Genomic DNA, 12,906 nt, shown 5'->3' with positions numbered 1-12,906 from the left:
AGGTTCTTTATCTTCCACCTAACACCACCCCTCTCCTCCAGCCCATGGACTAGCAAGTGATATCGAACTTCAAGAAGCTGTATATGAAACATCTTTTCAAGAGATGTTTCGACATCACCGATACCACAAACCTCACCTTGCATCAATTTTGGAAGGAGCATTTCGATGTTGTTGATATGCATCCGACTCATCGACCAAGCTTGGCAGGAGGTTTCGAGGTGGACTTGAATTCCTTGTGGAGGAAACTCTGGCCTGATGCCGTATCCGCCCGAGACTTCAAGGAAATCATGTGGGATGAAGCTGGTGCTGCAGATTCAGGAACAGTTGACGATCCTGAAATTGTTTCGCAACCAGATCTGACGAGATCGTTGCACTTGGCAAGTCCATGGGGCTGGTCGTCGACGAGGACATCATCAATGACCTTCTCGAGGAGCAAGAAGAGGAGCTTACGACGGATGACCTGAAGGAGTTGGAGGCCATGCAACATAACGTCGTTCCAGAAGAGTTCTCTAACAGCGGCAAGGAGACGACGACTCTATGACAACGGCAGAAATTAAGGATGCTCAAGCTGCTTTTCATATGGTGCAATCATTCGTAGAAGAGACACCCCGAAAGAGCTTACACAGGTCGTATGCTTGCACAGTTCGATGACGTTTGCCTGAGTCATTTCAGGAACATTGTCAAAAGCAGGCAGATGCAATCTTCCTTGGATAGTTATTTTTTAAAGAGCCCTTTAGTAGAGTAAGCAAAAAGGAAGAACCAAGTGATACTACGAAAACAGGAAAGTTTTGAAAAGTGGTGAAGAAGTTGAAATTTTGTATAAAAAAAAAAAAAACGTAAAGTAAAAATAAAAATGTAAAAATAAAAAAAAGAAAAAATAAATTTTAATTTTAAGTTTTTTGCAAAGTTAAGTGTTACAGTTTTGTTAATATGTTTCATAAAGTTTACTTTATGTTTTCCTGACATTTTTTTTATGTGTTTTTAAAGTTAATTGTACGTATCTGCCGTTTGTCCTCCTCTGTTGCCACTTTAGGAGATAGCCTCACTCGAAAGGTAAGCTTCCACATTTTACACATACATATGTACGTACATACAGTATTTCTTGTATACCATGTACACTAATACACTTTATTTACAGGTACACACATATTAGTACTACTAGTGCGTAATAAGTTAGGTATTGAATGGTCCAAATTATTGTAGTATTTCATTGTTTACAGGTCAATTTAGCTTTATTATGAAATTTACTGGGGTGTTTTTGGAGGGCTTGGAACGGATTAACCATTTTACATGTAAAATGCGGTTCAAGATACGAAAAAGTCATGATACGTAGGCCGCCTCAGAACGGATTAATTTCGTATCTCGAGGTACCACTGTATCTGACATTCTGAAAAGTAAAAGTTAACCAAGTAACTAACAGAGCAAAGAATCATAAGCTAAGCAAACAACAACCACTAGCAAACCCAATAATCATGAAAGTTACAACAAATTCTGAATACATCACCAAAAACAATGATGAAAGTGCAGGAACGAACGATGTTGGTTGAACGCGGGCAAAATAACGATTGAGCTCTTTGCCACGTCGTTCCTTTCTTTACCCTGAAAATGGGAGGGGTCTAGTCACCTACACTAGGCAGTTGAATAGTTACAGCGAATTTTGGATTTTTAGGCTGCCGTGGTTGGAAAAGCAAATAGCTATGTAGTAATTACTTGGTAAGTTACTTATATAAAACAATGGTTTATATTCAAATAAGAATAAACTTTTGCAATACTTGCAAAGTTACAGATAATAACTTACTCGTACTAATGTTCATCAGAATTCAGAAAGCCAAATTAATTAAGTACAGTTTATCTGGTAACAAAAAATGTCATCTCCAATAATATTACCATCATCTTCTTGCTTCTCATTTTCCTCTATTTCTTCCTGTGTTAAAGGGATGTCATCTTCCTCTTCTTCCTCCTTTTCTTTCTTAGGTTCCTTTTTGTAAATGTCTTTAACAGGTATTAGGCCATCAGGATCAACACTGCATTCCCAAGAGCACACCATACCATCACGGCCTACCTGTTTGATGGTAAAAACAAAATTTATAAGTAAACAACAGTAAAACCTCATTCTTATTTTTTCTTTAAACAGATGGCAATAATTTTTGTAAGGCAACACTTTCAAAATTACTACAAAAACTTCTTTGGTTACTTGGGAACGGTGCAAAAATTGGTTAACCATTCTGTTATATCGAGGATGTAATGAGTCTGTGAGGAAATACAACTAAAAGAATACAGTGGACTCCCCATATTCGCGTTCTCTGGATTCGCAGACTCTAACACTCGCGGATTTCTCTCGGGAACGTTTCCCCGCATTATTCGCGGAAAATTTGCACATTCGCTGTATTTTTCTATGACAAATATCCACAAATTCCTGGTTTTTTTTTTTAATTTCATCATAAAATGCACTTTTTGTGATAAAAATATTAAAAAACCAAGTATAAAAACCTTTAGTGGGGTTTTCTTGAGTTTTAACTAACAAAATAGGAAGTTTTCAGCATTTTCATAGGTGTTCCAACTATTTATGGGTTCTAACTATTCATGAGGGGGGTCTGGTGAGCATCCCCCGCGAATACGGTGGGACCACTGTATGGTTTCCCTTGTTAGTGTAGCATCAAAGATCTTAAAAAAAAAAAAGTTCAGATATTTCCCATAAAAAATTGGATATCTTTTCAAATTCTTATTGAGAAAATGAACCCTTCCTATGGAACAAGCCCACAGGGGCCACTGACTAGCAATTCAAGCTTCCAAAGTACAGGCAGTTCCCAGTTATCAGCGGCCTCAGTTATCAGTGATCCAGTTTTATGGCATTTGTTTAGCGACGATGAACTGGATTTTCGGCACAAATATGCGCAGATCCCCAGTTATCAGCACTGATCCCCACTTTACAGTGATGCGGATCCCGGTTATCGGTGCCAATAACCAAGGATCGGTGCTGTTATTGCCAATGTTTGGTTATCAGGAATCCGGGTTTAGGTTCTTGTCTAGCATAAAAAATTGGTGATGTTCAGTGCCCTAATGTGCCAATTCCTGGTTATCAGTGCCAATAATAGTATTGATGCCGATACTCACCCAACAGATGCACCATTAACTGGTTATCGGTGAAAAATCTAGTTATCTGCGCCATAATTGCCTGGTTATTGACGAGTTTTGCTTATCAAACTGTTGGAACAGAACCACCACCAATAACTGGGGACAGCCTGTATACGGTGTTCATTAGAGATTAGTAAGAGAAAGTATGGGGAAATACAGAGAAAACATTTAATACAAAAACAATAAATTTACAAATTACCCCTTTACTTATGACTCTTATAAACAATTAAATCTATGGGAAGTGGCACTGACTTGAGTGGTAGACATACAAATGTTTATAGTACATTTTTTTTTCAAAGATGCGTAGCTGCTAAAAAGGTTCAAGGTAGACTGCTCAACTTTGTATAATTTACAAGACATGGGAAATTTTGCACTTTTCCCCCTAAACAATGTGCCAAAAAAATACTTACTGTATATTTCCATGTATAAGACGACCGTTAAATCCTAAATTTCCCCCTAAAAATTGGGGGTCGTCTTATACTGCAATACTAAAGATCAAACCTTGAATTCTAAGATGCGTATCTGTAGGCTAGCCTCGGCCTCAGTGCTATAGCCTAACCACCAACATATATAAAGATTCACTTTATGAAATAAAGGGATAATGAAGGTAATAAAACCCTTTTACCATATATATTATAGGCATATCTTCATAACAAATCGCCTATTTGAGGAATAATTCAAAATCAATGAAAAAAACTTTTATCTATGCGATCCAAGCTGAGAAAATGTAAACATCAATTTGGGGTTGCACTGACAGAAACCTTTATCTTTCGGTAACCTGTAAGAAATTTCAATAGTAGTGTAATTACAGTAGTAATATCACTTATGATAACATAATATTAATTTTTCATTAAAGGTTTCTCATACATATCACAAGATTGATCACATGTACCGCCATCTTAGGGATTCCAGTCTGGTTCTGGCAATTCGACTTCAGCTTTGTCGTCGATATACAAATCATCTTCAATACCATTCATGGCATTTTTAAATTTATTTTATGACACTATATTTTCACGTTCCCTCTGTGCTTTTATGATAAACGCAGCGAACATAAAGTGAGGCCGAACACAAAGCTGTTTGTAATTTAAAATTTTAACTGTTTCGAACAATTAAGGCTTATGAATGATGATTGTGTACAATTTTTATAATTTGTTATTGTACTACGTATTATTGGCGGCTGTTTGAGAATGGCGACGAAACGTAAACAAAACAATGGTTTTCCTTTACAGCGACCTTCTGTTTGAAAAACATATAGACTTGGCTTTGTTAAACCCAACTTCGATCATTTACGAAAGGAATGAATGTATTTCTGAATTAAGTTCCATTCAGCAAATAAAGACAATAATGATATCAGTAAAACACGATCAGCTGAGACTGTAAACAAACCTAGAATGCAAATAGCGCATCACCATTTTGTTCTTATAATGTAATACAATAATACATGTAATATGATTATAGTAAAACATGTTTTATTTAAATTATCATTATTCTCAATACAACTATTATTTGACTTTTGCAAGTGGATATCTATCAGTGTAACAACCTGACTGAGGCAATTCTCTCTCTCTCTCTCTCTCTCCTTCTCTCTCTCTCTCTCTCTCTCTCTCAACGTTTGTAATACTAATGATACTCCTCCATCCTCCACTACAAAATTTTGATTTTCAGAATTCTGAACATGTATTGGCATAAACAACCGCATTGAGAAACAGCTGATTGCTGACGTCATTTACCATAACTATCGAGCGTTTATTAAGAGCTCCGTTAAAATTGTTAAACACTGCTGATTCTCAATAAGTAAAAATAAAATACATTTTTGTTTATTTATCATGTAGTGGAGATCTCAAAAAAGAATACAGCTTTAATCTGAATTAAAGCTGCAGGTTATATCCAAGGGTGAATAAAACTAATAATGGCCAAGCGGCAGTGATGTTTGGAACTGGATATATCAAACCTACTCAATGCTTATACAATGAAGTAATATGTGCACATTTTCAACCAAACTTTGTTATGATAAAAGGTATCTCCGAATTATATCTCTTCTAACAAATTATAGCAATGAAGATATCAAATCAGCCAAGATTTTGAAACTGTAAATGATTTTTATATTCTGCAATACAGTAATGATAGATAATAGTAATACTGTTATTGGATATGATATAGTAATAATGTTATTGGATACAACAAGCAAAACAACCTATAAAGTCATCATTATTAATAATATAGTTGTACTGTTTAATTTTTGCAAATAATCACTTTTCTCCAAAAAATATTTCAATTTTGTTATTTAAAAGTTGTCCTATACTACAGATATGAGATAAACATGAAAATTTACCATGATTTTGGCCTCATCTTATCTAAAGGTCGTCTTATACACGGAAATATACGGTATTTTGTTATCCATAGCACACCAAAATAAATTACCTACTGCACTGCAAATACTGTAATTAATATTAATACCAAGGAAGCTACAAAAAAAACTTAATGACAAAATAGCATCTTGTTTTTCTGTAAAATATGTGGCTCTCTCGCATCTCTCTCTCTCGTCAATCTCTCTCTCTCCTATCTCTCTCTCTCTCTCTCTCCTCTCTCTCCGTGAAAAAGATAAATTATTTAATTATATAATTATCAAAAATTATAAAAAACATATAAATATACATGGATAAAAAATATTTCCCCTCCCCTCTCTCTCTCTCTCTCTCTCTCTCTCTCTCTCAGAAAAAAAGATAAAGGATACTGGAACAAAGATAAATATCAATGGGACTAAGATTGATAAAGAATTTACATTGGAATCAAGAGGCTTCAGTGAAAGTAGAAAATGACGAATCAGAGACTTGGCACATAAAGAGAGGTGTAAGACAGGGCTGTGTGTTATCACCTGATCTCTTCAATTATAATAGTGAAATGATAATGAGAGATCTCAGAGATATGGAGGGAATTAAGGTTGGAGGAGACAATATTAATAATATCAGATATGCTGATGATACAGCACTTGTTGCAGACTCCCATGATAAACTTCAAGCTTTAATCAGTACTTTTGCGCCAATCAAGCAGAGAAAGAGGTCTGTCAATAAATATTAAGAAAACATAAGTTATGGTTATCACCAAGGATGAAATACTCCCAAGAATAGATATAAGAATTGATGCTGAAACAGTTAAACAAACCAATAGTGTTAATTATTTAGGATGTACTGTCACAAGTGATGGAAAATGCAAAAAAAGAGATCAAGAAGAGAATATCCATGGCAAAAGATGCATTTGGTAAGATCAAGAAATTAGCCACCAACTCGAAAATATCTATGAATCTAAGGAGGAGGTTTGTGAATGTTTTTGTTTGGTCTGATTGTTGTATGGCTTATGAAACTTGGAACTTTGAGGAAGGCAAATGAGGAGAGATTACAGGCTGCAGTAATGTGGTTTTGGAGGGGAGGATGTTAAAAACTATTATGGACAGAGAGGAAAACTAATGAGGAAGTATTAGAGAGAGTAGGCATTGAAAGAGAGCTTTTGGCCTCAGTGAGAGGTAGACAAATGCGGTTTGTGGGTCACATAGTGAGAAGACAAGAACTAGAGCATCTCTCTCTCACGGGTAAAATCAATGGAAGGAGACCGAGATGAAGACCTAGACATATATGGATGGATTGGTAGAATGACTGGAGGAAGAATGTCTGCAGCTCAGTTGCTGCAGAGAGGCTGGAAATAAGAGAGGAGTGGCGAGCCATGATTGCCGACATCCTTGGGGATATGGTACCTGATGATGATGTAATAATAGAATAAAAACCTAAAACTATGCAAAACTAACATACATGTTACATATGTATAAAAAAATAGGAACACTCACCAAAAATTATCCTCATCTGTCTTGTAGTTTTGTGCAATCTTTTTTAATGTTTTTGCATATTCATCAAAATACAAGACTTAAATTAGATGACATCTATATCCATTGCCAGTAAGCAAATGGGTTAATAAATAGATAAAAATGTAAGTACATAAACTATTAAAATGATAGTTATTTTACAATAAGGTTTTTGTACATACTTACCTGGCAGACATATACTTAGCTTACGTCTCTGACGTCACGACAGAATTCAAAAACTCGCGGCAAACGCGACAGGTAGGTCAAATGATCTACCTTACCCGCCGCTGGTAAGCGGGTGTAAGAACCAGCGTACCTTTCTTGCCAGATTTTTTCTCTCTTATACCTGTCTCCTGAGGGGAGGCTGGGCGGGCCATCAATCGTATATGTCCTGCCAGGTAAGTATGTACAAAACTTTATTGTAAAATAACAAACAACATTTTTGTACATGAAACTTCCTGTCAGACATATACTTAGCTGATTGACACCCTTGGTGGAGGGTACAAGAAACAGAAAATAACAAAGAAAAGGTAAACAACACCTGTTGTAGGATAAAAATAACCTTGGTTCTTACCTGTTTAGGCTGAAGACTTCATAGGTACTGTCTATTAGTCTGCATAGCCATAAGAGCTACAGCAGAGGGCGTGACCTACAGCTGAAAAGGACTCTTTGGGGTCTACTAACGGGACTTGATATCCACTTACGTAGTAGAATCCAAGTCGGATCATGTCCACTGGGGGTTCGCCCTCTTCTATGACAGAACCTGTCCACTACCAACGCAGGGAGCTTCAAACCAAATCCGATCACCTAACCAAACTAAGTTATTAGTATTACGAAACGAAAAAAGATGCCTACCTGCATCATTTTTCATACAACCATATGAACTCAATTACCAAAAACAAGGGAAAAAACTACTATAAGGATATGTTCCAGCTCCCTGCCCCAGCACCGAATCCGCCGATACGTACGGGCCTAATGCGAAGCACTCGTCATACGTAATACTGACATCTTTAAGGTATGGTTGGCGAATACTGAATTACATCTCCAGAATGTAGTTTTCATCAGATTCTGAACACATATTCTTATTAAAGGGGCCAAGGCCAAGGAATTGGGCCAACTGGCTTCACAACTTCATGGAGCCTTGACTTTTAGGAGCTTGAAAATGGTTCTTCACAATTACAAGATCTATGTGCATTCTTTCACTAGACTTCTAATGAAGAAAAGACAGCGCATTTTTCGACAATGGTCTGCTGGGGTCCTTTACAGAGCACCATAGGTCTGTCCTCAATGCCCTTAAGGGTTTTCTTCTCCTGAAGGTAGTATTTTAAACTCCTAACAGGGCAAAGAGTTCTTTCGGGTTCTTCCCCTACTAGGGCAGATAATCCACGAACCTCAAAGCTCCTTGGCCAAGGATTTGAGGGGTTCTCATTCTTTGCTAAAAACGAAGGAAGGAAGGAACAAATCACGGAATCTCCTTTGAAACCTACCCTTCCTTCTAGGGCATGAATCTCACTAACCCCTTTTAGCGGATGCTAGAGCCATGAGAAACAGAGCTTTCCTCGTAAGATCTTTGAAGGAGGCTAACTGTGGTGGCTCAAACTAGAGGACTCAGGAAACGAGAACCACGTCCAGATTCCAACTTGGAACTTCGTTCGAAGTTTCTTGGCAGTTTCGAAAGATCTTAATAGATCATGCAGATCTTTGTTATTCGAAAGATCTAAGTTCCTATGTCTGAACACTGCAGCCTGACATGCTCCTGGCCCATGCTCCGGTAGACTTGATGGTAGATACTGCCAAACCGCATTTTTCTCTGAGGGGAAAAACAGGAAATCTGCGATCTGAGTCAACAGACGGGTACTGGAAGAGGAAAACTTCTGGTTCCTGCACCACCGGCGAAAGAAACGACTCCCACTTCGACTGGTAGACTTAAGGGTCGAAGTTCTTCTAGCTGAGGCGATAGCCTTAGCAGCTTTTGTCGAAAACCCCTTCGCTCTGACAAGACTTTTGACAGTCGAAAGCCAGTCAGATTGAGAGCGGGGAGGTTTCTGTGATACCTGTCGAAGTGGGGTTGTCTGAGCAAATCTTGTCTTTTGTGGAAGTGCTCTTGGAAAGTCCACCAACCATTCCAGTACCTCTGTGAACCAATCTTGGGCGGGCCAGGACGGAGCTACTAGCGTCATTCTTGTCATCTCCGAGATAGCAAATTTCTTGAGGGTTTGTCCAGTACTTGAAGGGGGGAAAGGCGTAGACATCTAGACCTGTCCAATCTAGGAGAAACGCATCCACTGATACTGCTCCTCGGGTCTGAGATCTGGGAGCAGTAAAGTTCTATCCTTGCGTTCCTTGCTGTTGCAAAGAGGTCGATGTGAGGCCTGCCCCATCTTCTCCAACCAGGTCTTGGCATACTTCTGATTGGGAGGGTCCACTCGTAAGGCAGGAGTTGATTCTTCTGTTCAGGAGATCGGCCCTGACGTTCCTTTCTCCCTGTACGAATCTGGTGAGAAGACTGATTTCCTTGTTTGAGACCACAGCAGAAGATCCCTTGCTGTTTTGTACAGGGAGAAGGAGAAGGAGTCCCCGCTGTTTTCCCCGTTTTTTGATTGTACGCCAAGGCTGTGGTGTTGTCCGAATTGACCTGAACTACTGCATTTCAGACGTGGGGCTCGAAGGCTTTCAATGCCATCCAGACTGCCATCAACTCTTTCTTGTTGATGTGCCAGGACACCTGATCCCCCAACTTCCAGGTGCCTGACACATCTCTTGTCCCGAGCGTCGCTCCCAACCTGCTTCCGACGAGTCAGAAAACAACGCATGGTTGGGGTTCGGCATGTAAAGAGACATTCCTTCCACAAAACGGAGTGGGTTGTTCCACCACCGAAGGTCCCTCTTGATTCCCCTTGAGATCTTGAAGGAGAACTCCAGATCTAGGGAGAGACGCCTCCAGGTTCTGGTATAGGAAGAACTGTAGAGGCCTGAGATGCAACCTTCCTAGAGAAACGAATTGCTCCAACGAGGAGAGTGTCCCCAGCAGACTCATCCACTCCCTCGCTGTGCATGCATCTTTCTCTAGTAAGGCCGTTAGTTTCTCATAGCAACGAGCTATCCTCTCTTGGCGACGGAAAAGCCCGAAAAGCCAGAGAAACTATCGAATCCCCAGATAGATCCGCTCTTGACTGGGGATTAATTGAGACTTCTGGAAGTTCACCAGAAGTCCCAGAGAACTTGCCAATGTAAGGGTCTTTTGAAGGTCCTCCAGACATCTTTCTTGAGACTCTGCTCTGATTAGCCAGTCGTCGAGATAAAGCGACACCCTCACTCCCTCCAAATGTAGCCACTGCGCCACGTTTTTCATTACCCCGTGAAAACTTTGGGTTGGGGTGCAGTCGACAGGCCGAAGCACAAGGCCTTGAATTGGAAGATGTTTTTCCTCCCATCATGAATCGCAGATACTTCCGTGAAGAAGGATGGATCGGCACATGAAAGTAAGCGTCCTGAAGGTCTAGTGCACCATCCAGTCCCCTGGACGAAGAGCCACTAACACTGAGGAAGTCGTCTCCATGGCGAACTTCCTCTTTTCCACAAAGATGTTCAGGGCGCTTACATCCAAAACCGGTCTCCATCCTCCTGAGTTCTTCAGAACTAGGAATAGCCTGTTGTAAAAACCCGCAGAGCGGGATCTTCCACTAGTTCTATAGCCTCCTTCTCTAGCATCTATCTACTGCTAGAGAAAGGCTTGATTCATGATGGGGTCCTTGTACCTGCCACCAACTCCCTCGGAGTCGTCGTCAATGGTGGCCTTGACGAGAAGGGAATGAGATATCCTTTGCTGACAATCGATAGGGACCAATTGTCTGCCCCTTTGTGGGCCCAGACGTCGGCAAATTTCAGTAGTCTGGCACCCACTGATGTCTTGAGTCCTTGATCGCTGTTCTTGCCTCCTGATTGACCTAGAGAAGGTTTTACCTCGCTTGAAATCTAGATCCTCTGGTTGAAGAAACTCTGGCAGTGGGTCCTCCTCGAAAGGGCTCTGCCTCAGAGGAGTCTCTTTCTTGGTCTGGGTTGGAAGACAGAGCGAGGTTTCCTGGCCGACTGGGCTAACATGTCCTAAGTAGCCTTGGCTGAAAGAGCACTCGAGACATCCTGAATGATTTTCTTGGGAAAAGCAGAGGGAGAGAGCTGAGCATAAAGAAGTGAGGCCCTTTGTGCATGCAAAAAACTGCCTTCATGAGAAAACGAACAGTAAACCGACCGCTTCTTTATCACTCCGGCTCCAAACAGTGAAGAGACTTTCACTCGAGCCGTTCTCTCACTGCTTTGTCCATGCAAGTGAGGACGCAATTAAGATCTTCAGGAGACAGGGAATCCGGGGTCTGGGTCTTCTTAGCCAGAAACTCTAAAGACCCGTCAAGGAAGTTGAAAACTTCAGGACTCGGAACATTCCCTTCAGTAGGTGGTCAAGTTCGTTCATCCCCCACGTAGTCTTGGCAGACAGGAGGGCAGATCGACGAGCGGAATCCACCAGTGAAGAGAAGTCCGAGTCAGCAGAAGAAGGGAGAGCGAGGCCTAAAGGTTCCCCTGATTCGTACCAGAATCCTAATCTGCCAGTCAGTTTAGACGGAGGGAAAGAGGAAAACAGTCTTCCCTTTCTCTTCCTTAGCAAGGAGCCATTCCCCAAAACCTCTAAGTGCCTTCTTCATTGAAATAGTCGGTTTCATCCTTACACAAGATGAAACCTTCGAAGTCTTCGAAGTGGAGAACAAAGAAAGAGGAGAAGGAGGAGCCACAGGAGAAAGGATATCTCCAAACTCTTGAAGGAGCAAATCTGTTAACCTCTTATACGAGGAAACAGAGGAGTCTTTTGGTCCTTCTTCTTCCGAGGGATCCTGTTCTTCGTCATCAGAAGAGCCCTCATGATCCTTAGAGGCGCGCTTACCTTTAGAAAAGTCTCTAGAAGAGTGAGGTTTGACTCTTGGAGACAAAACTTCTGGAACTTGCCTACTCACAAAATCCTTCTTGTCTTTGAGGAGGGGCGTTTCCCAGATTCTTGGAGCCTAACAGGAGTAAGGCGGCTGTCAGGAGCAGAGCGCCCTGTTTGAACGACTTCTATCAGGCTCTTGGCGCCTATCCAAAGGAGAGCGGCTACCAGGCGAACAGTGCCTGCCATGAGAGAAGCGGCTACCAGGCTCTTGGCGCCTGAAACGAGGAGAGAGGCTCTCTGGCGACAAGCGCCTACTGGAGAGCGCCCTACAAGGGGAGAAGCGTCTGCCATGATCTCGGCGCCTGACTCGAGGAGAGTGAAAGTCAGGTGAAGAGCGCCTGGCAGGAGAAACGCACCTAACAGGCTCTTGACACCTGTCCAGCGAAGAGCGCCTGTCCGATTTAGGGTGCTTATCAACAGGAGAGTGGAGGCGAGACGAGGAGCGGCTACGAGGCGAGTAGCGCCTACTAGGCTCTTGGTGCCTATCAAGGGGAGCGATCCTGTCTCGAGAAGAGCGTCTGTAAGGTGAAAATCTCCTACGAGAAGCCTGCTCCTTGTCCGAAGGAGAAACAAAGACATCCTGTCTGTCAGGCGAAGGGTGCTTGGACGCAGATGGGATCTTGTCCGAAGCAGAAAGTCTCCTGCGAGAGACTGAATGCACAGGCGAGCGGGCCGCTTCCGTCGAATAGCGAGAGTCAGGAGAGGGGAGCCTGGACTTCTTTACAGGAAGCGAGACGTCCTTCCTACGAGGAGACGACACGCAAAGAGAGCCAGCCAGAGCCGAAATCTGCACCTGAAGGTTAGCCAACATCCTTGCAGGAGAATTCACAAACTCTTGAACAGGTGACGAGGCTCGATCTCTGCTCGGGGAACTATACTCCAGAGATCTCTTACGTTTCTTCGCTTCCACCTCAGGCTCTTCTGAAAAAACTTCAGGGCT

The 12,906-nt window shown here is 41.4% G+C and overlaps 1 protein-coding gene and 1 pseudogene across 2 annotated transcripts in view; one reads left to right on the top strand and one right to left on the bottom strand.

The window, feature by feature from the left end:
- The window catches only part of LOC135195087 (vesicle-associated membrane protein 4-like), a 196,925-nt gene that overhangs the window by 76,381 nt on the left and 107,638 nt on the right, over positions 1-12,906 (top strand). The gene's annotated exons all lie outside the window — the stretch shown is intronic.
- Positions 1-12,906, bottom strand: part of LOC135226933 (periodic tryptophan protein 2 homolog) — a 79,041-nt pseudogene that overhangs the window by 40,727 nt on the left and 25,408 nt on the right.

This window comes from Macrobrachium nipponense, chromosome 15, assembly GCF_015104395.2.
Source record: "Macrobrachium nipponense isolate FS-2020 chromosome 15, ASM1510439v2, whole genome shotgun sequence".
NCBI lineage: Eukaryota > Metazoa > Arthropoda > Malacostraca > Decapoda > Palaemonidae > Macrobrachium > Macrobrachium nipponense.
Note: the sequence above shows the minus strand (reverse complement) of the source record. Positions and strands in the feature narration are given on the sequence as shown.